At 40.1% G+C, this 23,386-nt stretch overlaps 1 protein-coding gene and 1 long non-coding RNA gene across 4 annotated transcripts in view; both read right to left on the bottom strand.

Annotated features, from left to right (window-relative positions):
• Positions 1 to 19,461, bottom strand: part of LOC310897119 — a 58,872-nt gene extending 39,411 nt beyond the window's left edge. Inside the window, exon 1 of the long non-coding RNA XR_014582087.1 lies at positions 19,362 to 19,461. This is a non-coding gene — a long non-coding RNA (uncharacterized lncRNA). The remainder of the gene's footprint in view (positions 1 to 19,361) is intronic.
• SMYD3 (SET and MYND domain containing 3) overlaps positions 1 to 23,386 on the bottom strand; it is a 379,637-nt gene that overhangs the window by 225,464 nt on the left and 130,787 nt on the right. The gene's annotated exons all lie outside the window — the stretch shown is intronic.

Genomic DNA, 23,386 nt, shown 5'->3' on the forward strand with positions numbered 1-23,386 from the left:
AAATTAAAGAAGGCTTGTAGCAAAACGCCATTTTTTCATTCTAATGGCTAGTCTATGCTCACTTCGCTTGCACAGTGACAAGTACACTGCATGACACCAACTATTTATTTAATCCCCAATATTTTTTTTCTTAAATTAGAAGAACAACTTCTGTAGAAGTTTCCACCAAAGAAAGCTTCAACATATTTACCTATTCTTAAATACACTTATTGCAAATCAATTGCTCACTTGTTCAAAATCAGGTGTGAGGACAAGTACCAGGTGGAAAGCAGCTCACAGCGATGCCCTAAACCCAAACCCCGGGGCTGGTACACCTGTGCCACCCCCTCCAAGCTTGAACAAGTTCCCCAGCAGCACTGTTGCCCCAGGTGTGTGAGGGGGTGCGGGCATCTCAGCCCTGCTGCCAGCCCCTGGCCTACCCAAAGGGCCAGGTCGCTTGGGCCAATGCATGCACAAGGATGGGTGTTTCAGCAAAAGGAGAGGAACAGCTCTTGCATCACCAGGGAAACTGCACAGGGAAATCCATGTGAACGGAGGATAAATTCCTTTCACCTCTAAAACACTCTTTTGATAGAAATCCTATGTAAGGAGGGAATAGTGAAGTAAACATTTCAGATGCTGACAGACAGAAGGAAAAAGTAGAAACTTAGAGCCCAAAGCATCAGTACAAATAATACCTGAAACAGGGCACATAAATTTTAAAAGGTTCAGGGCCTGGGCCTAGCACTACAAATTGGAAAATCAAATAAAAACAGCAAAGCATAATTTATTTACTGCTTTTCTTCCCTCTGTGGATGCAGAGACACATGAAGCAAAAGAAACCTATACTAAAAATAAGGCTGAGCGATCCGTGACAGGCAGTAAAAGATAGAACCAATCTTCATCATCCTGCCAGCCTATACTTTGATACACACAGCAAAAACTTGGCAGACAGAGCAACCACAGTTTCTCAGAGCTGCTGAGGGATCAGCAAACCAGCAGGAGGTTGCCAGAGCAGGCTGTCCCTGCCAGCAGGCGCCCAATTAAAATCTTCATATCCCACCTACCAACATCGTACCAGCAGACCAGAACTGATCTCCACCAGTTAAGAAAAAAATACGTTTATGTTCTGAATGAACTGAGAGATTCTGTTTATCAAAGAGATATTAAAAGCTTTTAAACAGAAAGCTGAGATGAGAAGGGAGGAAAGAGATGTTCCACTCTCATGCACCCACTGTATTTGTTTATGAAATATATACCATATAGTAAACCTATTGGAACATATTCCAGTGCGCTGCTCTTCTAAGCGGATACTACATTTAACACATTTAGGGAACTATTTAGTTTAAATAACTACCAGCTGTATTTTTCTTCAAGGACACCAGAGGTGTCTCCAGACACCAGAGGGGAAGACAAACCTGGAACTCCATACCCACACCCACCACCATCCTAGGCCTCAAGACCCAGCTCCCCGAGGCCTGCGGCCTGGGAAGGCCTGACGCTTGAGTATTTGTTCATGCTGAAAGCAGAACAACAGCACATAAAATAATAAATAGCAGAAAATAGGGTATTTAAATAGGCATGCAAAACATGCTATATATGTTAACAAACATAATATAAGAAATATTATGCCATTTAAGCAGAACCTAGAGGATAGTAAGGCTATACTGTGTGGTCTGCTCTGAGACCTAGAATCATACAGTTACCAGCAAACTGAAATAATAAATTTTTGGCAAAATAATACATGCTCAGCAATACATTAAAAACAAAGATATGGCAATCAATATCAGAAACTGTGTCTCAACAGTAACAGCTGTTCTTCAAAGAAGAAAAGGAAGAAGATTAATTTAAAGGCTAAACTCCAAGCTATGACCATGACGTCCTTCATTAGGTTGGCATCATTTCAGATTAACTCTACTGACCGCAGTACATTACTCAATAGGGATATTCCAGTTTTAGCACATAATAAATGATTTCTGAATTAGCTTTATTATTATAAATTAGCTGATTTTAACTACGTAACTTACCGCTGGCCTGTGCAAATCAATGGGAAAAGCAGACTAGCACAATGAGCAAGCAATATTTTCTTCTTTGATCCACAAACTGCTACTAAATACTTTTTGGCTGCCCTCCCAAATGATGGGGAAATAAGAAAAGTGGAACTGATTTCAGCGCCGTGGGCTTGGAAAGACCTCCTCCTGCAAACTGAGGAACAAGCTCAGGGCTTGTTGCGTTCAACCTGAACCTCCCTCAGAGGAGCCCTTGTATAACCAGCATGTCCTAAGCAGGGCTTTTCCACATCCATGTGCATGAGTCAAAAGGGGGCTCTCGTGGCCAGACCATGGAAGCAAAGCAGGCTGGGGCACAGGGGTGCTGCAGTCAGTGGGCTCCATACTCCACATTGCAGCCCCTGCAGAAAGGCACCCCCACAGCACTGCATGGGCTTGGTACTACACAAACACTTTCCAGGACATCTTCGTCCCATTGTGTCTGGCCAGCAATTGCTCTGGCATCGTTTTATCAATGCAGCCATTATATATCAACCCTTCTTTCACTGTTTTTAACTAGGATTTCCTGGAAATATTTTTCTCTTTTTCTACCTATACTGTTTTTCTACTGTTATTAATATTAGGAAGCAAGCACAGAACAGCATTTGATAGACAGTCTGTCAGGAAGATCCACAAACCTTTCAATAACACATAGAAACCCAGGTTTATAATGGGCGTGCTAAGACAATTATAACTACAGAGCTCAGACTGTGATGTTGCAATGTAAAGGTAACTGTGCCATTACGGTAATTTAAAAGATACCAAGAGAGGAGAGAAGGGGGGGGGAGCAGGAGAAAGAGCTTTCAAGATTGATTAGATGTTGGCACTGTAATGCTCTTTCTTTAAAAAAAATAAAAAATATATAGCATGCAGTACTGTTCCCTGCTGACTCCAAAGCACTGCAACTGAGAGCACAGCTCACAATTACAGCAGACTCTGAAACCTGTCAGTCAAGCAGCTGAGCTGGTAATATCAAACAAAAAACAGATTTACACCTGGGAAAAGAAGCTATAATGTAAGAAATACATTTTCTTTGCTCTCATTTATAATGGTAGTGGGGTAACTAACTACAGGGGGTGCTTAGCATATTTACAAGACACTACAGGAGGCATTTAGCATATTTACAAGCAACAAAAGCATAGTTTTACATGTAGAAGTTTAAATATTCTAAAATCTACTCTGTCTTTAGCTTCTGTGACTTAAGTTATCTGTATCTAAACCTCAGGATGAAACTTTTAAATCAAATAATTTCTATAATGAAAACTCCACGCTCGACTAGCTCGTCACGCTCACAGAGCTTTTGCTATGAATACTCTAATAGCAATAGGGCATTTTGGTTTGGTTTGTGTTTTCTACTATTATTTTATTTTATGCTTTATTTTAAAAAGAGAAAGTTAAAAAGGGCTGTTAATATTTCAGAATAAAGTGGAGATTTATTTTTACAGGATATTTGTAATAGTGAAATGTGCTGAAATAAACATGCTTGCATTATCTTCACACAGTTGTGTCCAATTGAGCACTCCTATACAGTGGTGTACTGGGTTTTCTCTCTTTTACAGACTATGAGCAACAGATCAGTAGAGCTTCCGTTCTGCTCTTTGGTCTTGGGAAAAGATACCTGGAGGTGGATAGAAGGAACAGGGTATGCACTAGGAATGGTCTGGTGCAATCCAGTTGGGTAAAACAGACTAGGTCTGGCCCTGTTGGGAACCTGACAGATTTATATCCTTTCTCCAGGAGTGGGGGGGCCCCAGAGGAGAAGAGGGCATGCAGCATGGGGCCAGTGGAAACAACAGCACTGCAGTGACATTTGCTGAGCAGTGCCATTCAATGGCAAGACCACCCAAAGCTGCCTCATTGGCCACATTCATTTCATATTTCACTGCAAAACCTGGATTAACCAAATACAGAGCATGTCAATGCTGATCTTGTATCAAAAAAATCTGATGATCTAAGGATCATATGCTTGAGCTAATGAAGAGGCAATTTGTACAACGCATGAGTCCACTGATACAGGGAAGACATCTTTTAGATAAGCTAAAGACCAAGTCTGATGGTTTTTCTCATAGGAACAGCACCTACAATGGCCACAGCAACTTTAAAAAAAAAAAGGCTGTAGCCTGCATTAAACCTTGATGTGTGACTACAGCCTGTGGATACATATCAGACTCATTTCTTCTGACCGCACCTTAATACATTTAGTTGCAGTGAGAACGCTTGCATAAGCATAAAAGAGAAGATGAGAGAGGACAGACGCATCCCAAACTAGATCTAGAAACACAGCTGAGACCCTTCAATGCAGAAGCGTCACCTGAAGTGCTCCCTTGACAGGTATTCACATCCTGAGAGTATTTCAGCCCCCCACGCCCCCAACAGCTAAGCGGCCTATGATTCAGTAGGAAAGCCTGAAGCCAGACTTACCAACTGCTTAAGTTTGACATTAATTAATGCCAACTAAAACCTCATATTCTAACAGCTTTTTGTAGATGTTACTGGCTTTTACTATTTTTAATGCATTTTCATTTTTATAAAGTTCTGATTCCTGACCTATACATAAAGTTTTCCTCCATTTTTCAACTGTCTAATAAAAATCATTTAAATATTCATGCAACTCATGGAAATTTCCCAATTATGTATGACTGGAGATAGATTGCAATTTACAATACTCATAAAATACGTTTATTCAGGGACTTAGGTAAATACAATTGGGAAAGAATACAAATTTTTCTACATTTTTGGCTTCTTCCATAAAGTCAAGGGTTTAACATCTTAGATGCAGTAAGACACCACAGAAGATAAAACCAGAAGAAGCTTTGTTATTTTTAGCTTAATTATTGCTCACCTCTGAAGGAATGGTTAATTTAGGATCATGACCCTATACAGCAATTCTCAGAGGAATTGATGAAAAAGAAAGGAGAATTTCAGAGATTAGAAACACTGGAGCTAAATACAGACTCATTTCTAATCCTTTTTCAAAACATGTTCGAACAAGACAAAGCTTGCAACAGAACTGTGGGGCAGTGCGCACTGGCTCACCTACCATGTGAGCTGCAAAGAGCCAACATATATATCACCATAATTTAACTGTTTAATGCAGCTCTAAGCACATAGATTAGATAAGCGTACCCAAGTAGGTAAACTCAGCTATCAGGATTATATACTACTGTAATATGCAACATTTTTTGACTGTTCACACTCCTTGTCTTTATTGTGCATATATTTCATCTTCAATGACAACACATATTTACAAGATGAGAAAGTGATACAGACTCTTTAAGGCCCCTTACACAGAACAATACTTTGATAGCATATGGTTTGACATATAATTATTTTAGCGTATGATTTGTTTGTACGCTGTAAACTAAAAATATTTAGCAAGCTGTCTTCTGAATTGTGAATAATGACCTGTGAGAATCTGTCACTATTGCTATTTTATTCAGGAAACTGCAGTTATACACAGTCCTGTCTCAGCTGTGTTGTTTCATTTTTATGGCTTTACCATTTTGGTATTACTACATCTGGGGCAGTTTAAAGTCTAACGAAAAGGGATTCATTCTGTTCTGTTTCACTTTGTTTTGTTTTTAAATAAACCAGTTGGACTCTCAATGTCCATTCTTAGTCCCATTTTGATAGTGTAAAGTTAGATACCTACTCTGTCAATCCTCACACAGGTAGGTAATTTTTACTTACAAAATATTGTTGCCTTCATTTGAAAAGGCTGCACAAGATCTATTTGGACAAATGCCAAGCTGAGCCTCGAGGGAGGATCACCTTACCTCAAAAATGTTGAAGTTTTGAGAAAACTGCATCTATAACACCAAACTCAGCCATAAGATGCACAGTGCCTCTCAGCTGACCCCTTTTGTAAAATGGAGAACCTGGCAGCGGCACTACATTGATTTTTCAGAGCCAGAAGTACATTGGAAACCAATCCAAGCTGAATCTGCCTCCTTACCATCCCCCAGGAAGCCATTTCTCAATGTATGCTGCAGTACTAAAGACACTGCGTTGGGCTTGCAAAGTGATATCAAGAATTATATTTGTAACACGTAAAAACTTAAGTTATACTAGTATTCTAATAAATTTTAAAATGACCTCTGAAAGTCATTAGGTTTTCTTTATGACTGTTGAAAGATAACGGCAGACTACTAGGACATACAAAATACATTTTTTAACTTGGTGCAAAAATGACTACTGATACCTTTTGGCAAAGAATGTTACCTTTTAATTTTAATGCATTCAGATTATATTCAAATTTCTGCAGGAGAAAGGATTGAATTTTACTAACAGTTTTCTTGTCCTGGGGGAATATGTCCAAAATCGTCTTCATTATACATCAGAAAGACAATATAAAGAAGAAAGATAATAGAAAACAATATACTGAATACTGAATAGAGGCATAACACATGCATTATTTACAAGGCAGAAGCTTTAAGTACTACAAAAGTTGAAGTCAGCTCCCATATTACAGAAGGGGTTATTTGAGATATTACCTGATTCCAATATTAATATTTTAGGACATTTTGAATTCAAAAATCTATTCAGCAAGAAACACTCTAGATTTGGTACATTTACAAACAGTAATCAAAAACGATTTTTCAATCTTATATTTAATATAGCTAGAATAGGGGGAAAAAATCCACTTAAATTAACAGGGCTGAATGGAAGAGTAAAGGCCAGCAGAATTGAAACCTTTTGTTTCTAAAACCTTATTACTGAAATATTTAACAAAAAAGTTATTACACCTACACAGTCTGGAACACAAAATGGAAAGTATCTTTTGAACAAGGTCATCATTGGTTGAAAACATCTGAACTCATGACATTGGCAGGAGTGCTTGCTCAGAAAGCAACGTGAGATTTTCAGTGGGCAGGAGAGAATTGTGATTTCTATGCAAAAATTCACCATGCCGTTGCACAAGAGCACTGCTTAGGTCCCTCAAAACATTTGATCATCTCTTGTCACTTACAGTGAGTCACAAAGCAGAAGGGACCCTTGGCAGCTCAGAGGATGAGGCAAAACCTTTCTTTTGTTAAGCTGCTAAAAATGATGGTACCCATGGGAAGAGGAGTGCTGGTTTTCTTTTATAAACGAAGACAACGCAAAGGGCTCTCTCAACTCTTCCTAACAGCACACCCAAGGAAAACAGTGAAACAGAGTGGGAAAATTGAAGAGATTTCAAAGGTGACTGCTTTCCTCAGCTGGGCGGGTTAATGCCTCTCCTCCCAGTTTTGTGAGGGGCAGCTCGGGTGTCCTCACTGCTCTGCTGACAAATGCTCCCTTTCAAGTGTTCAGCCCACTGTCCATACAAGCAGTTGCACTTCCTCCTCCAGATTGCACCAAATGAAGTTTTTTCAAGCGAGATCAACACAAATCAATAATACTTGACCTACCTAACACTGAAACATTTACTCTCCTTTCTATTGCATTAATTACTGTCCATTGATACGCCTTTTTCAAGCAAAGAATACTTTTCTAAAGGTAGTGGAATAGACAAGTTTGTATGTACAAACATTACTATTTTTAAGTGTATGGTATAAAAGACGAAACAAGCAGTCTGTTCCAGGAAGTGTCAGGCAACAACCTTCAGTATGCTAAAATTTAGTTTAATTTTGTAGATACAATCAAATATCAGTTACTACTTTTTAAAGAAAATAACTAAATATCCATTCACTTTTCCTAGTCCTCTGAAAGACCACTTGAGGAGGCATATGCCTCAAGAGAGAAGCTACAGATGGCTTCATGTTACAGACCTTACTCCCTTACCATCTACCACTACAACATTGTTGTGTGTTTTGCCTCTCGGCTCAATCTCCCAAAATAGTGAAGATCAGCTTACAGAAATCAAAGGCAGAAGAGTACTAGCAGTGATATTATACACTGTTTACCCATTAGCCCCCCCATATATCATGAAGTTTACACACACACACAACACACTGCTGATCATCTTCCCTAAAACCTCTTACAGCAGTGCTGGAAAGAGCAGAGTGCATGGGAGCAGCACCAAGGAAGTGGCCTCCCTCTCTTCATCCCCCAGGTGGTAAGACATCTGGGATTTTAGCATTTTCCATGTGCCATGAAAGCAACCATGATGAAGCCCTTCAGATCAATGAATTCATAGGCAGGAACCCTGTTCCCATGCTTCTGCAGGGCTAACAGCTTGAGTTCTGCAGAGGTTCACATACCACAGCACTTTCTATATCATAACTTCAGAAGATTTTCTGTTTTACAGCACAGGCTTTCCATTCTGGAATGAATAAAAATATCTTATGCCACCATCTGAACACAGTAGAAGCTATAAAATACATTGTTAGTTTTGGCTGCCATGTTATTGTATTTACAAATATCATTTTCCATCTTCTTGCCAGTTCACTTAAGGCACCATTTCATAACATGTTTCTAGCAGTACCAGAGTGGCTCCTATCAAGTGATTTTTCATTCATTTTTTACTGTTCAAAATGGGGACAATTCTCCTTGTTATAAATAAATTTTGAAAACACAAAAAAATGGAAAACCTATATTCCATATTTTTAAATATTCAGAATTCACAGAGTATTATGTATTTTTTCTACAAAGACCTGATGAAAATCAGCAGCTGTGCTTAAAAAGATGCCTATATTTCATGTAAATATAGAGTTCAGAAAACATACGACATTCTTTGCTAGAGACATATGTGGTAATACACATACAGGTGAAAACACTTTCATATTTGTGTAAGAAATTCATAAACAGAGAAATGAAGTCTATTTATAATGTGTTAAGGTACATATTGTGTAATAATGGCTAGCTACATAGGTGAAAAATATTTTGGTCTCTTCTCAGTCCACAGGATTAAAAAGATTTTCCTAGTAAGTAAAATTATAAAACTCTTTTGAGGAAGTTTCTGCCATATTAACATGGAAATCTTTTGTTCCCCAAAGAGGAAGTATTTAAATAGTAAACAAATGTATAACTTCTAGTCATATTTAATGCAATAAGTGAAAAAGCCCAAGATGCGAGGAGATCTGTCCTAGAGTGCTCATTAGCCATTTGATCGAATGCAGTAAGCCATTTCGGCCTTCCCTCCCTTTTTAATCCACATTGCACATCATAAGTATTGCTCCATATCAAATTAGATAGGAGTTTCGGGTTGCTGGGGTTTTGTTTGTTTGTATGTGTACGTGTTTGTCTTAATCAAAATCTTCTGTAAACTTACTTTCTGTTCTTTTCTTAAATATCTGCTTAGTTTTGGAGAACAAGCAACATGATAAGATACAAGAACATTTACTAAACTAGAAAAAATAAAAGCAAATCAGAGCCTGTAAAGAAACCCCCATAAAGTATCTACTACTTTGATCTAGCTGCAAATTCCACATATTTGGTTCACAGCTTAAAACATTTGACAAACATGCAGTGCCCATGTGACTGCTGAATATACACGCTTTAACTGCTCAGTAGTACATAACGTAACTAACGTAACAGATGCATTGAACAAGATTAGGCAAAATAAACACTGATTTGGGCATGTTCCAAGCACACATCATGCATGCACACGTATCTATGTGGTGTTGGTTTTAGGTAGACGTCATGACCTCTATGATACATTTCTACTGTCTGAAAGCATCCAGTGACATTTAGGATGCCTGAGCTTACATGACCTGGAGTCTACTGCTCCCCAGGCTACAGCTACAGCACTGGATCTTACCTTACAGCCCTAGGACCTAAATCATATCTACCAATCCCATGTAGGATGTTTCAAATAATAATTGTTTACTTTTGGCAACTTCTCAGAGCCCCTTACATAACATTTTCACGTATGTCCCTGTCATGTGTTTTTTTTCCCCTTACTTCACCTTTTAGATTTTAGTCTAACATCCCTTCCCGAGGCAGGATAACTGAGTATTTTAGTTAAAATTTCATTTGTCTGGGAGTGGCACGGGAGCAGGGAGAAGAGCAACATTTTCTGTTGTTTACAACACAGCCATACTCTTCGTCGCTTTTCCCTTTTCTGTTCCTTTTTTTCCTTAGTTTATCTTCAGTGTTTCTTCTTGTATTTGGTGATATTTTTCAGGGGTTGACTTCATTTTTCTTCTACTTCTTTTGTAGAAAGAGAAAAGAAACAAAAGCCCCGAAGAAGGCTTCAAAAGCCTGCTTTTCGTACCGCCATCAAATCATCTGTAGCTGCCTTGATCTCTTTCTGTTTGCACACAGCTTTCTACTTGCTTCTGTTTTCTATCGTTTCTCTTCCTTTGCCATCAGCCCTCCTTCTTTCTCTTCTTCATCTCCAGCCACTACTTCGTTTCACTCAATTCCATATTCCGTTCAACATATTATCAACAACTGAGATAAACAAACAGCCTTGCCCTCTTATAAACACGGCACTGTTAACAAGTGCTCTAATGGACAATTTAGAGGCGCTGCACAAACAATGATTACTGACCTCCCTTCTCCCATGGAGCCTGCCTATGGAAATGAGCTGCACAGAAAAACCTTTCGCGCGGTATCAAGACCATTTATGATATGTATGTACAGTGCATTATATTTAATCAACAACCGTAGATTTTAAGTTTGCTGCAGAATGTCTGGCTTTAAGTGTTCATTACTCACACAGAATACCATACACTGCATGGCAGAACATGAAAATCTAGATTAATTACCATGTTAAAAATCCTGCTTAGTATGAAGTACGGCTGGTTGTTCTGCAGGAACAAGAAGGTATTGCTCCGGCTTTCAACATACATGTTTTTGTTATCAGAGCATCTCCATCAGTGAACTACCTTCTTTGACGTGAAAATCCTGTATTCTTTAACCAATGCAGAACAATGTCAGAAATAATTAAATTTGCTTCCTCAGCATCATGACACTTCACCAGAAACCCCAAGATCACCATTTGCTGTCAGCAAATGATGCCCGAATACACTGCCTCCAGTTTTAAGATAGAAAAAAAAAAGATTTTATGCAAACGCTTCTCAGTCAGACTTACCTCAGCAGGCTGTGCTGCACATCAAAGTTGAAAAAACGTACAACACACACACACCCATTACCATTTCAGCTCATCAAACTCTGTGGCTTGCTGGGGTGGATACGCACACACTGACCTCTACAATGTCGTGACTTTCAGGTTACTCATTGATTTCTGGGAATCAAAAATGTGATGCAAATAAGGAATTGCTAGTCAATTAGTTCTTATCACAAGCTCGCAGTCTGTGGTAATGGGATGACATGCTGTTCTGCATAACAATTGCAAACAAGCCTTTTATAGCCAGGTAACTGTCCTCAAAGGCAAGACGTGTCCTCTTTCCCAAGAACAGATGTAGTCAGCAACATGATTAATGCCTTTGCACATGGTACAAGACTGATTTTAACAGCTGTCAGCAATTTCAGATGGTATGGGCAGTCCCTTCCCACTTACCATATACACGTGATACCAATGCAATCATGGTTTCGGTCTGCACACAGAGGAAAGCTTTTCTTTTTTTTTTTCCTTATTATTATTTAATTCCATCACTGCCAAATGTAATGGAACTATCTGGAGCTTCTTTAAAATGCCTATGGTTTACCATATGTTCATTTAATTTTAAGAGCCACAGCTATATCACGCAAGTTGTAATACTTTGCCTACCAATATATGTCTTTAAAATGAATATTCATGTGGCACTTCCAGTGGCTTTGCTTAATATCACATCTAGCAGAGTCATTAAAAGGCTTGTCATCATAACCCACCAGTGCCTCTGGCACGTGTAAATTATGAACTTTAACTCTCCGTCTGCAAGTGCTAATCTCAGTGCAAAACAGAAATATAAATTACTGGCATCAATTATCAAAGGTTAGAATTTTTATGAGTAAATTGGGATTTCCATAGTACCTCCAGCACACGCTTTTATTAGAAGTCACTAATAAGTTATTCTTGACCACACCAAACAAACAGAACCCCCCCTTGAAACATAATCAGTTCTGTTGCTAGATTTCATGACATTGCTATTGTCAGCAAGCAGATATTCCAGTAATATTAACATTTATCATATTAAATCAGGTGAGGATCTGCAGAAATGAAATAAAGGCTCAGTTGTTTTCTCTTCCACAGAAATCCTGCAGCAGAAAGGCTGAGTAAATACCAGTTTCTGTGGGAAAAGTAAAAATCAATGCCTAACTAAAGGTCTCTTGATCCAGAGTGGTCCCCCATGACGAGTCCTTCCACAATCAGCATGTAGGATAGTGTCTTAACATCGCATGGGCCTCAATGCTGGCTGAAAAGCTGCTGCCACTCCACACCCACTGCTTTTGGAGTGCTGGGGCATCCAAGAAGGGCACTGGGAGGAGGGTGACACAGAGGGAGGGATGGCATTGTGCCTGCCCAGCTCCAGTGCCCATAGGTGGTGGGGAGGATGGAAGTGGCACAAACAACAGTGGAACGCCCACCACTGCCCAGACCCTTCCTCTCACAACTGCACTTTGTTAGCCCAGTCCTGCTGAAAAGCACAGGGCCATCCTGGTCAAACTGAAGACCTACAGACCCAGTCCCCAACAGGAGTCCTAGGCTTGCACTGAGGCAAGGGTAAGATCCTGCACTTGCAGGGGGTGTTTCCTCCAAGTGCTCTCCCAACTTCATGTCAGCCCAGGCACTTTCTGGGCTGGATACTATCTGTTTGCGTAAGAAGCAGCCATGGATTTTTCTTCCAGGTACTCCACTTGTTCAGATTCCTGATGAACCCATGTAAGCTGACAGCACTGTGGGGTCCCTTAGGAAGCCATCCCCATCCTTGCTGCATGGAAAACCACCTCTTCTTATTTGTGTTCAGCCTGGCTCCTATTACTTTGACTTAACTTTCTTATTTGAAGATTTAAAACTCCATGGCTACCTCAGGGAAACACTGGATATTTAAAATTTCTTCTCTGACAGTGCCAGCAAATGTTTAATTACACTGTGGCATGCTGAAGGACTCTGCTGAATACGCAATCCATCACCTTAACATTTCACACCTATACACAGGTCATATACAGAATCATAAAATAGCTTAGGTTGGAAGAGATCTATACAGATTGACTGGTCAAACCCCCTGTTCAAAGCATGACCCTCTACAAAGCTGGATGCAACTCAGAAGTTAGACATGTTGCTCAGGCTCATAAGTTTTAAAGTTTTAAAACTCATATAAGTTTTAAATATTTCCAAGAATGAGAATCCCATAATGCAATTGTATACAATTCATATAGAAGTATTTTAAATATATAAATGTATATATATACATATATATACTCCTAACTGATTGAACCACATTTAACAACTACATTTTTTTTAATAAACTGGTATTAATAAACTGGAAAAGTGGTACAAAATTAAATATATATATAAATTCAATTGATCTTAGCTTGCTACTCACACTGCCCACCCTGCCCTCTGCATTTCTGTAATCATGTTTTCATGTCCAGACTTCAGAGGAATACACACAGCTCTTAAGAAACTGTATGTTCTCTCCTCAGTGGGAAGTTCAGAGATAAAACCTAGTTCTTCCTCCTACTAAATGCTTACTCCCAGGATTCTCTGTTGCCATCCCATCACTCAATGTATACAGAAAGCTTTTGGGAAAGGTTGTGAAAAGATCAGGGATGCTTTCAACAGCGCTGGTGACCTCTGATGCTTCTCTGCTACATTTGTATGAATTGGAAAAGTAGAGCAAATAATCCAGTCTCAAAAGCCAATTGGCTCTGCCTCAACTCAAACAAAGTTGAGGTAATGTCACGGCTGTGACTGCTGAATCCTTCATTCCTGGGTGCGGGTCTTCTGAAAAACATGGCTCAAGGGGGCAGAACCAAGATCCAATGTGTGAACTTCGGCATTTGCTGACACTTCAGTGGACATCTGAATGACAGCTTTCTCTTAAACATAGCATTTTGCCTAACATCTCCTGGTTTTAGAGGAAAAGTGATTTTGTTGAATATACTTCTAGGAAGACAATCTCCACATTTGTCTAAACAATACAAAGAATATGTACTAACTGCCACCGCCTTAAAAAATATGGGATTTGCACTTTTTTTCCCCCACACACACCAGCTTCCCTTCACTCTATGTGTAATAGTGTATGTTAGGAGGTCATTTCTCCTCAACAGCCTTAGGCTGTCTCTGAGTACGCACACTTTAAATGAGCAACCCAAGAGACAAGGAGCTGCCTGCCTCCTCCCACCCTTGCCAGAATTTCCCCAAGCTCTGCAGACACCGTCAAGAAGGGAATTCTAGCTTTGTTTCATTTTAGGCAGCAAGGTAATTCATTCGGAGTAGTCAGGCTTTTGAAAAATGTGAGTTTTCACTGATGCTCAGCTCTTTGAGAAACAAATTTTTGTACAACGAATGCTGGTGCAAATGCCTTTGTTTTTTATTTCAGTTATTTTATCACTACATGCAACAAGTATAGAGATGTTACAAGAACCCTGTGCAAAATATTTAACTACACCATGCAAGGTACAGTGATAGCAACTGTTCTGGCCCACTGACCTTGGTGGAGTGTAAGTAACGTCGAAGAAAGATGCATGTCATTTTACCCTCTTTTTGCCATCCTGAGTCCTCCTTTAGTCTCACTGCAGCCAAATAAAAGCTAAAACTAGGAAAGGAGCATAATATGCTGTAAATGAAAAAAGCATTCCACACCTAACACCTTGCCCACATAATTTTATCTTGCTCACATATGAGTTTGGCACCTAAAGGTGGTGCTGCCTCCACAGCTGTTTCCAGGCCTTTGGCCAAATCTCTGTATAGTGCATCAGTTCTGACCAGAATTTGGCTACGGACTATTATATAAGCTGAAGCTACCAATAAATTATCACAAGTGATCACCCTCAGTTGAACTATGACTGATGGACTGGTAGGATAATAGGAATGCCCACCTCACCTGCCTTATGGGCTGCCCACAAAGTCAAGCAAAGAGCTGCAGCCCCTGAAAGCAAGGGACTGCAGGATCCTGCTTTGCCACCAGTGAGCATCCCTCCCTGGACACAGAGGAGGGGCTGGGTGCAGGCGGAGCCCTTGGGCCAGGTTTTCCAGCTAGAAGCACAAAGCAGTTCATGATATAGAAATAAGGGGGAGTTACAGATGTTCTCCCCTCCTACACCAATTTAAGACTCAATTTTATTGAGAGTTTCCCAAAGACAGATATTTTTCCTAAAACCTTAACTCCTAGAAAGTAAAACAAATCAAGTCAGAACAACAACGAGATTGTAAGCATTAACAGCTGAGAACAGTATGAAATTACAAAACAAGCCAAAGCTAAAATTTTGTTAACCCAAATCTGGGGGGGAAAGCAGTTCAGTCTATTTCTTAATCTAGCCTCATGATTTTTCATACTTCATGTTGACTTTAGGATGCACAACTCACTATTGCTTCACTTTTTTAATGTGTTTATGGTTTGTAAACTCTGGCAAAAACAACAATCTCTAAAAATATAAGAATTTCAAGACAGATTTCTTCGTAATGAACACACAGTGCAGCACAAAGCTGGATTTAGCAAAGTGTTCTCAGTAAATGGAGGAGAAAAATATTTGCAAGGCCACATCACACAGCCATTGCTGGATGATGCTTCCCCAGACTTCAAGAAATCTCAGATTCCTGTTTAAAAAAAAAAAGCGCCCACAAAAGGTGCTTCTGACATCCCTCTTAGCTAAAGCACTCCCTGAGCCAATAAGCCTTCATTAAGCTATCTGAATTACTTTTTAAATTAAGAGAGCAGCACGTGTTCCTGCATACTAGAACAATGAGAGGCTTTTGGCAATGATCCTGCTCAAGTAATTACAATATTTTGCATTTTTACACCGCCTGTCGTCTCACTGGGTGCCAGAGTGCTTAACTGAACCTGGTGCTGCCTGCACACCCGCCACGATGCCCAGCTCACGGGACATGCTAGGTCCCACTGACTTTGCAGGTATTTGCCTCACACATGAGCAGAAATACCACCACTGACAGTAGAGGGGATTAACGTCATTAACACAGAAAGCACAAGGGTAAGAAATTCAGGCCAATGAATCTGACCTAACCACATGAAACCTGGTTGAAGAGAGGAAATTGTTTCCACTGGGCAAACATGCAGATCCTTAAGCACAATGCCACGGGCTGACGCGTGCCTCCCAAAAACCCTTTGAAAGCAGGAAAGGGTGAGAACAAACACAGTGCCACGCTCATGTATGCACTGCAGGGGCAGTCCCTATATAGCATTTTCAAAAGCGTCCAAAAGTTACTCACACTGGTGTGTAACTAAAAACGTTTAAAAATCAAAAGTGTTTTTTCGCAGTGTTTTTTTCCCCCATTACAACACATTTCCCATTACAGAACCAGAAGTCCTGCCACAGCTGAAGGTAACATCGCACAGCTTATGAAGGCTACATTCAACTATAAAGATGTTACTCCAAACCAAAGCCAGTTCTCCTGACCGTCACACAGCACCCCGCTGAGGAAACCCAGCTGCATCACCACACCACACTCCTGCGACCACCAGGGGTCTTCATTTCTGACCGAGAAAAGCAGGGAGGAGAGAGAGAGGGCCACAGACTGGGTCTTGACAGAAAAACACTGCCTCCTGCCCCCTGCATCCCAGAGGGCACACAGATCACAGCTGAGACCAGCAAGGGGCTGTTTGCCCTCCAGCTTTTTGCTATTAAACAGCAGGGATTGTTATTTCATTTCACCATGGCTGTGACGGGAGCCCTGATGGCAACAATTTGCACCTGGCCACTCCACTAAGGCCATTATGGTGTTTTTTGTCCATTTCAAATGGAAGGGAAGGAAAAATGTCTGCAGTGCTTCTGCCACAGCTCCTTCCAGCGGCTCGGCAAGCACAGGTGTCCATAAACACAGGCCACAATGGGAAAGGCACCAGAGGAGCACGGAAGCGTGTCCAGCCTCAGCATGCGGGATGTGGTGGCAGCCCCAGGCTCCCCAGCACGAGCAGCGGCTCCTTGTCCGATGCTTGCAGGAGCCTCATCCGAGCCGCGCAGGTTTGCACCCTCGACAGACTTCAAAGATGTGCTTGATGTACACCCGTACGAGATCAAAATAACCCCTGCTCACTGTACACAAACATCTCTTTAAAGCCTGGCCCAAAAATCAAAGTCCGCGAGCCTTCGGGGAGAGGCAATAAATCCAGACCCTTCACAGTCTTTTTCTTCAAATAATCACCAGTTGGTTTTGCATTTCTCATTTAGAAGCCTTCCTTCCAAGCAACTATGAGATTAAAAGAAGCATGGCAAAAAGTGTGACGAGACACAGCAAATTAAATTTCGGCATGTGAAGAGCATGAAACAATTACAGAAAGAGGACTTGTGCTCTGCCGAGAGACGCCTAGCATTTGCTGCTCAATGAGCTTGCTGGCAAGGAATACGATTTACATAGTGCTAAATTAGTGGTGTAAATGTATGTTAATCGTACCCAGCTGCTGGTATCTTGCTTTTTCTCATGTTTAGTACAATGAGGAGTTGTTTTAAAGTATCATAGATAAACTTCAGCTGTACAATTTAAAGGCAAATCCAAACTTCCTCAAAGTCACTTGAGGAACTCTTGTTCCTGACACTTGTTCTTAGCTTCAGAACTTCATTAGGGGATTTTCAGACAGAGCAAAACCCTTTGCAACCCTTTTCTTCCTAGCTTTCCCCACGCTAACCCACTCCAGCTTACCTCTGTAAAGACCTGCTGGCTTACTGTTCCCAGCACAGTGGCTTCATCTGGCAGCCCTGCCACCAGCTTTTGTCAAGCTCCAGATCAAACACAAGCAGCCCTAGCAGTACTCTTGAAAATTGTTTTAAAGCCTAAATTGCCCTCATCAGCCTCCATGCAGTTAAGCACAGCAGAGCGCCTAGCCTGACTGCAACTGTTAGATCTTACCATAATAATAATAAAAGAAAGAAAAGAAAAGTTTTTTAAATGAATTTCCCCAAAAGGCAGGATTATGAATAACCACAATTCAGGTTATAGTAAGTCTATATTATGGGAACATAGAAATACATTAGCTGTTGACCAAAACAGATGCTTTTTGTTTAGTTACTTCCCACATATTTAGAAAATAGTTATTTTAAGAACAGGTAAAACAGCCATTTCGTATTAATTTCTGGTGTTTTACTGAGGGTAAATAAGTTATCCATAAATCTCTGCATTAGCAAAACCAGATCATTTACAGAAGCATATACCACTCCAGACTCAGCATGAAGAAAACAAATCAAATATAAATGAAAGCAGAAGCTGAGATTCAGTCCTTAAGCCATAGGAATATTACTTAAGTAACAGGCTCTACAAACCTAGGATGCAATTTTAGAGTCTAGTGATGGTAACAAAAATTCTAATAACTACAAAGGAATGCTATATAGTTTTCTATATCAAATTAAATGAGGATTTAATGCTAAATATTTGAAAATGAGAAAAGGGAGATCATATATTTTGTGCATATATGAATTCAAATATGTAAGAAAGTTTATACGGTAAAGAAGCTTTTTTGGTATGGGTATTACATGTATATGCATTGTTTGTAGAAACGCACGCAAAAAAAGATTAGGAAAATCAATACTCAATTCTTTTTCTAGATTTTTATCCACTGTAGTACACAAAAGCAATTTAGGTACTGGATGCAGTGAATCCTTACTTCAGCATTTCTCAGACAAGTGTATTCGTCATTGCCTCTGACAAACAATAGATAACAGGTGGCAAATCAAGAACGTTTTATATTTAGTACATCTTCAAAACGTAAGCAAAACATAAAGTTAAAATTTCTTGAAAAAAATGTTTTTGTCTCTAACGCTAAAAGGAGAAAGTATCGGGAACAGAATCAGCCATTATGACCCATTACCAAAACCACCCCCATTTCAGGAGTCCACCCAGCTTTCTAAAAATTGTAGCACAAAAATTAGGAAGAAAAGAGAGCAACACAACTAGCTATCTCTACCCGCTACTTTGAATAACCACTGCACATTGCAGGTCTCTCTGCATGAAGGGCATCATTGCTTCTCTGCTGGCGATATTGCCTAGTTCGTAGGCTAAAGCAATAGAAACAAGAAAGATGCTAAATTTTACGTTAGTCTACAGAAGAGAAATTAAAATGAATTCTAGCCACAAAGTTCATGAAAAGATTCTGGTCGTCTCACAGAGCAAGACAGTTTGGGTGATGAAATCTGGCTATGGTTGATTCAAAAAAAAAATATATATATATATTCAAAATGGACTTCTGAGAGCTAACACACAAACTTACAGCACAAGCACTGAGGCTATCTACATCTACTATGTCAATTCACCCTTATTACTAGTTACATGCAGAAACTAATCCACAACATGACACGTTGTAGCTTCCAAAATCACAAAGGCAGCCTTAGTTTCCAGCTCTCCAGACTTACACGTTTCTGTGTGGAGCCTGGAAGAAGTCAAGGGGATGCCTGGGCACAGCAGCCTGCTGGAACAACAAAAAACAGCAAGCTGAGGTGCAAAGTGTTCAGCTCTCCCCCTCCGGCTGTGGCCAGCAAATACCCACCTGGCAGGTGATCCAAGTCAGGATACAACTGTTTCTAATTACTTGTTCCTACAGTTTTCACTTTTCTGCCCTGCTAACAAGCACCTGGCTTAGTGGGGGTACGGCAGCCTCTCACACAGATGTTTCTGTGAGAAAGCCAATCTGACCAAACTATAGGCTGGATGAAGGGATATTTTTTCCCCTCAGAAAAATTAAAATGGTTTCGCTTCAAACTGTGTTTCCCTTCTATCTTTTAAATGGTGTCAACCACACCAACTGTGCACATTATATTCATGACTGATGGTTGAAGTCATCTGTACTGTTCAACATACTCGAAACACTAAGAAGGAATTCACCTTACAAATCATTGAATGTCTTTCCAGCATATCCTGACCATAATCTACACATGTAACACCTGTTAATGTAAAGTACATGTACAAAGGAAGGAAGACTATAGACCTGGAGACTAAGTATTGCACTGCTCCGTTAAACTGAAAAGAAAGGTATTGTCATCCTTACCATGCAACTGAAGTACAAGTATTTCTTTTATATCACACCAACATAACATTAAAGCATGCTTCAGAGCTGCTAGTTTTCATGAGGGCACCATGAGGGCCTGTTCTTTTCATAGGGTTTTAATAGTTGGGATGACAGACAATGAGTTCTGAAAGCTCCTCACAGACATAATGCAGTTATTCCCTTCAGCTTTATAATTGAAATATATTCAATTCCAATTTGAAGAAATGATAGTTCATAAATGTGGGTTTTTTTGTTTGTTTGTTTTTAATTTTCATTACAGAGAACATTACTTAATTCTCATTCCTGATTAGTACAACACTTAAACCACACCTGCCAAACTGCTTAACTGAGAACAAAGAAAAGATAGCTATTATGCAACACAAGGGAAACTAGAAGAACTATTCTACAGGACAAAAAAACAAGGTCAGGATTACTATTAGAAGAAATCAAATTCAATGCCCACTTAATAAGTATTTTTTTCCATATTTGATGTTTATAAAAACATCTGCACAGTTAGTTTTTATGAGTGTATAATTGTGACTTGATGGACAAGTTAATAATCAGAGAGCATTGGCCCTTATGTGGCTCCCTAGAAAACTACGTTTTTTGTTTGGAAAACTGCAGCTATACTGTAAACTCATTTCTTCATAGAACACACACTTTTCTTCACAGTATACAGATGGTATTATTGCGTAAACTTATTTAAGAGGTCAAACCCATTCCTCTAGAGCTGCATAAACTTTAAAAATACCCATCACCAGAGAAAATTTCCACTTTGAAACACTTGAATTCACAGGCAAAGCCATTTTGTGTTTACAGCTTGCATTATTACCGCTAACTTTTCAAAAACCTAGAATGAGCAAAAATGTGGTGCTCTTTTCACCACCCCCAGTGACAGTGACCTTCTGAAACAAGTGCTTTTGCATGCATTTGGCCTTCTGCAGCTGAGGTCTCCTGGAAGGAACTCACCTCATTTTAACACACTGAACATGAATCTTCAAGTGACTAACCCAGACAGACTGCTCTCTTGGTCTTTCTCAGGAATGAAATGTATTTAAATTTTAACTGTAAAAGTAAACAACTTAAGCATGCACAATCTGGGAGCTCAGTATAAATGACAAAAACATGTTACACAAGCATAAGTCATATTTCTCTATGCACTCTGGTTATTTTCTTTCTAAGCACTAATACAGTCCTCTGAACAACAACGATGTCCCCTGTAAGACCAAAGCCACACAATGATCCTAACTAGCTGCTTGGGCTGAAGTACTCTGAGGACTGAGGCCTTGCAGATGCTACCAGCCCCCAGAGCATGGGACCAGGAAGACCTGGGCTCTGCTTTCAACCGTGTAGCTTTTCACAGAGAAGTTTCCACACCTGCAGAATGGAAAAAACATCATTTCTGTATACAAGTGACTTTGTGACCAACAAGTGGAAACGTACACGTAGCCGACATTTTCTCCGAGGTGCCATACTTTGTGGAACCTAATTTATACTACTCGTTCCTGGAGGATGCGAGACCCAAATTGCTTCAAACATCCATGTTGCTCAGCAAGTGCACATCCCAAGATGTGTTGCTTGGCAACTGGGAGCAAGGAGGGGGTTTCCATTTGACTATAAATTCATAGAAACCTCCCCACGATCTTCTAACATCTTCTGCTTTAATGGCTCTATAAATGTTTTTATTTACTTACTGACTTTGTACCTACCGTGTCATGTTTCGTGATCTGCTTCAGTCAGGAAAAAAAAAACGAGCAGCCAGGAAAGGTCAGATTACAAAGCACAAAAAGGTTCAGAGACTTGTTTGATGTAGAAATATTCTTTGACAGCTCGTTGAGTTTATTTACTACACCCTTTTCTTCTGCCTTTTCAGAATCTATTTTAGCTGCCCCATGGGAGCCTGAAGCCATTAGCCTGAATTATCATTCTGAATGCAAACTGCACAAGGTAACACCAAATTGTGAAGGTTTTGATTCCTGTCGTTATTGTGGTGCTTCTCCTCTAGAGAGGTTACAGGTCTGTTACTCCTTTGTATATTCACAGCAATGATTTTCACTATGCCTAACATTACGGTGTTCATTTATCATGTGTGTAATAGCTGAGTACCAGAATACGTACCGTAGAGCGTGTGTCAACACACAGAAAAGAAATGAGTATCTGAGATATTAAACAGGCTATGCAAATGAGGGAACAAATCAATCAAATGTGGAGCAAAGAAAGCTGGCAGGGCCTTTTTTTTTTTCCCTAGGTTTTAGCAAATTCCACTGCAAACCACACTGAAATGAGAGCAGAGTTTTGATTTTAAAGGCTTTTACTGAAGATGCTGAGCCAAAAAGTCAAGAACTTGCTGGTGACTAATAGGGAACATTAAAGCATGCTTCCGCCCTCATTGCAAAACCAACTGTCTTTGCCAACAACAACAACAAAAAATCAAATGGGTTGATAAAACCCTGGTGCCCCTATATGCTTCCCTTCTTCCCCCATGTCCTGACACACTTTTACCAGGTCTGCATCTCCACCTGAAAACATCCTGTCCCACTGCCAGCCCCCCAAAACAGCATTTTCTCCACCTGCTGCAGCTGCACTCACCTCTCCATCTTCCATGTCACACACATTTCTCCTGTGTATTCAGACTGTAAGCAATTTCTTAAGCTCCTGCATCCATCCTCGCCCTCCCCTATATCAATTCTTAAAGGGAAAAATGATTTTGTTATCTGCCAGACCCAGACGTTTCACCTGACACCAGCGAGTGGAGAAAGTGGTTAAACAAATGGTGACAGAGCAAAACCAAGCACAGGGAAGCACCAGATAGAAGAATGTACCTGTCCTTACACAAAAGCACACACATCTGTTATTTCCTGCCACTGCCTGGACCATTATGCCTCGTGTTGACCCTAACGGCAGAAAGGTGAGAAGCAGCGGGGCTTTGCTCTGCAGAGCCCTCTGCACGTTAGTGACCTGTGCTCTGTGAGCTCCAAGATCAAATGTAGTTCCAACAAGAGCAAACCCTGGATTTTTTCTGCTGTGGCTGTCTGCTTAAGGGGTGAACAAAAGTAATACAGCATTTTATCCCAGGTCAGAAATTTGCACCAAACCAGCAATACAGTAGGATGGGAGATGGACTTTTGATCCCTCCAGAAGCTACTGGAGACTTGACTTCAGTTTAGTACGGTCTGTGTTTATACTAGTTTCCATCCTCTTAAGACATACACTACTTGTGCAGTTCCCATGGCAGAAGTACTGGGGCACATACTATGAAAATAATAGTGAATAGACATGGCTATAATTAAAAACTACAGTATGTGGAAGTCTAAGATGAGATTGATTAGTAAATACACAGCTCTTTTTAAAACGTACTTTGGAGTCATGTCTAAATTCTTGGACAGAGTTGGC

This window comes from Anser anser (assembly GCF_964211835.1).
Source record: "Anser anser genome assembly, chromosome: 3".
NCBI lineage: Eukaryota > Metazoa > Chordata > Aves > Anseriformes > Anatidae > Anser > Anser anser.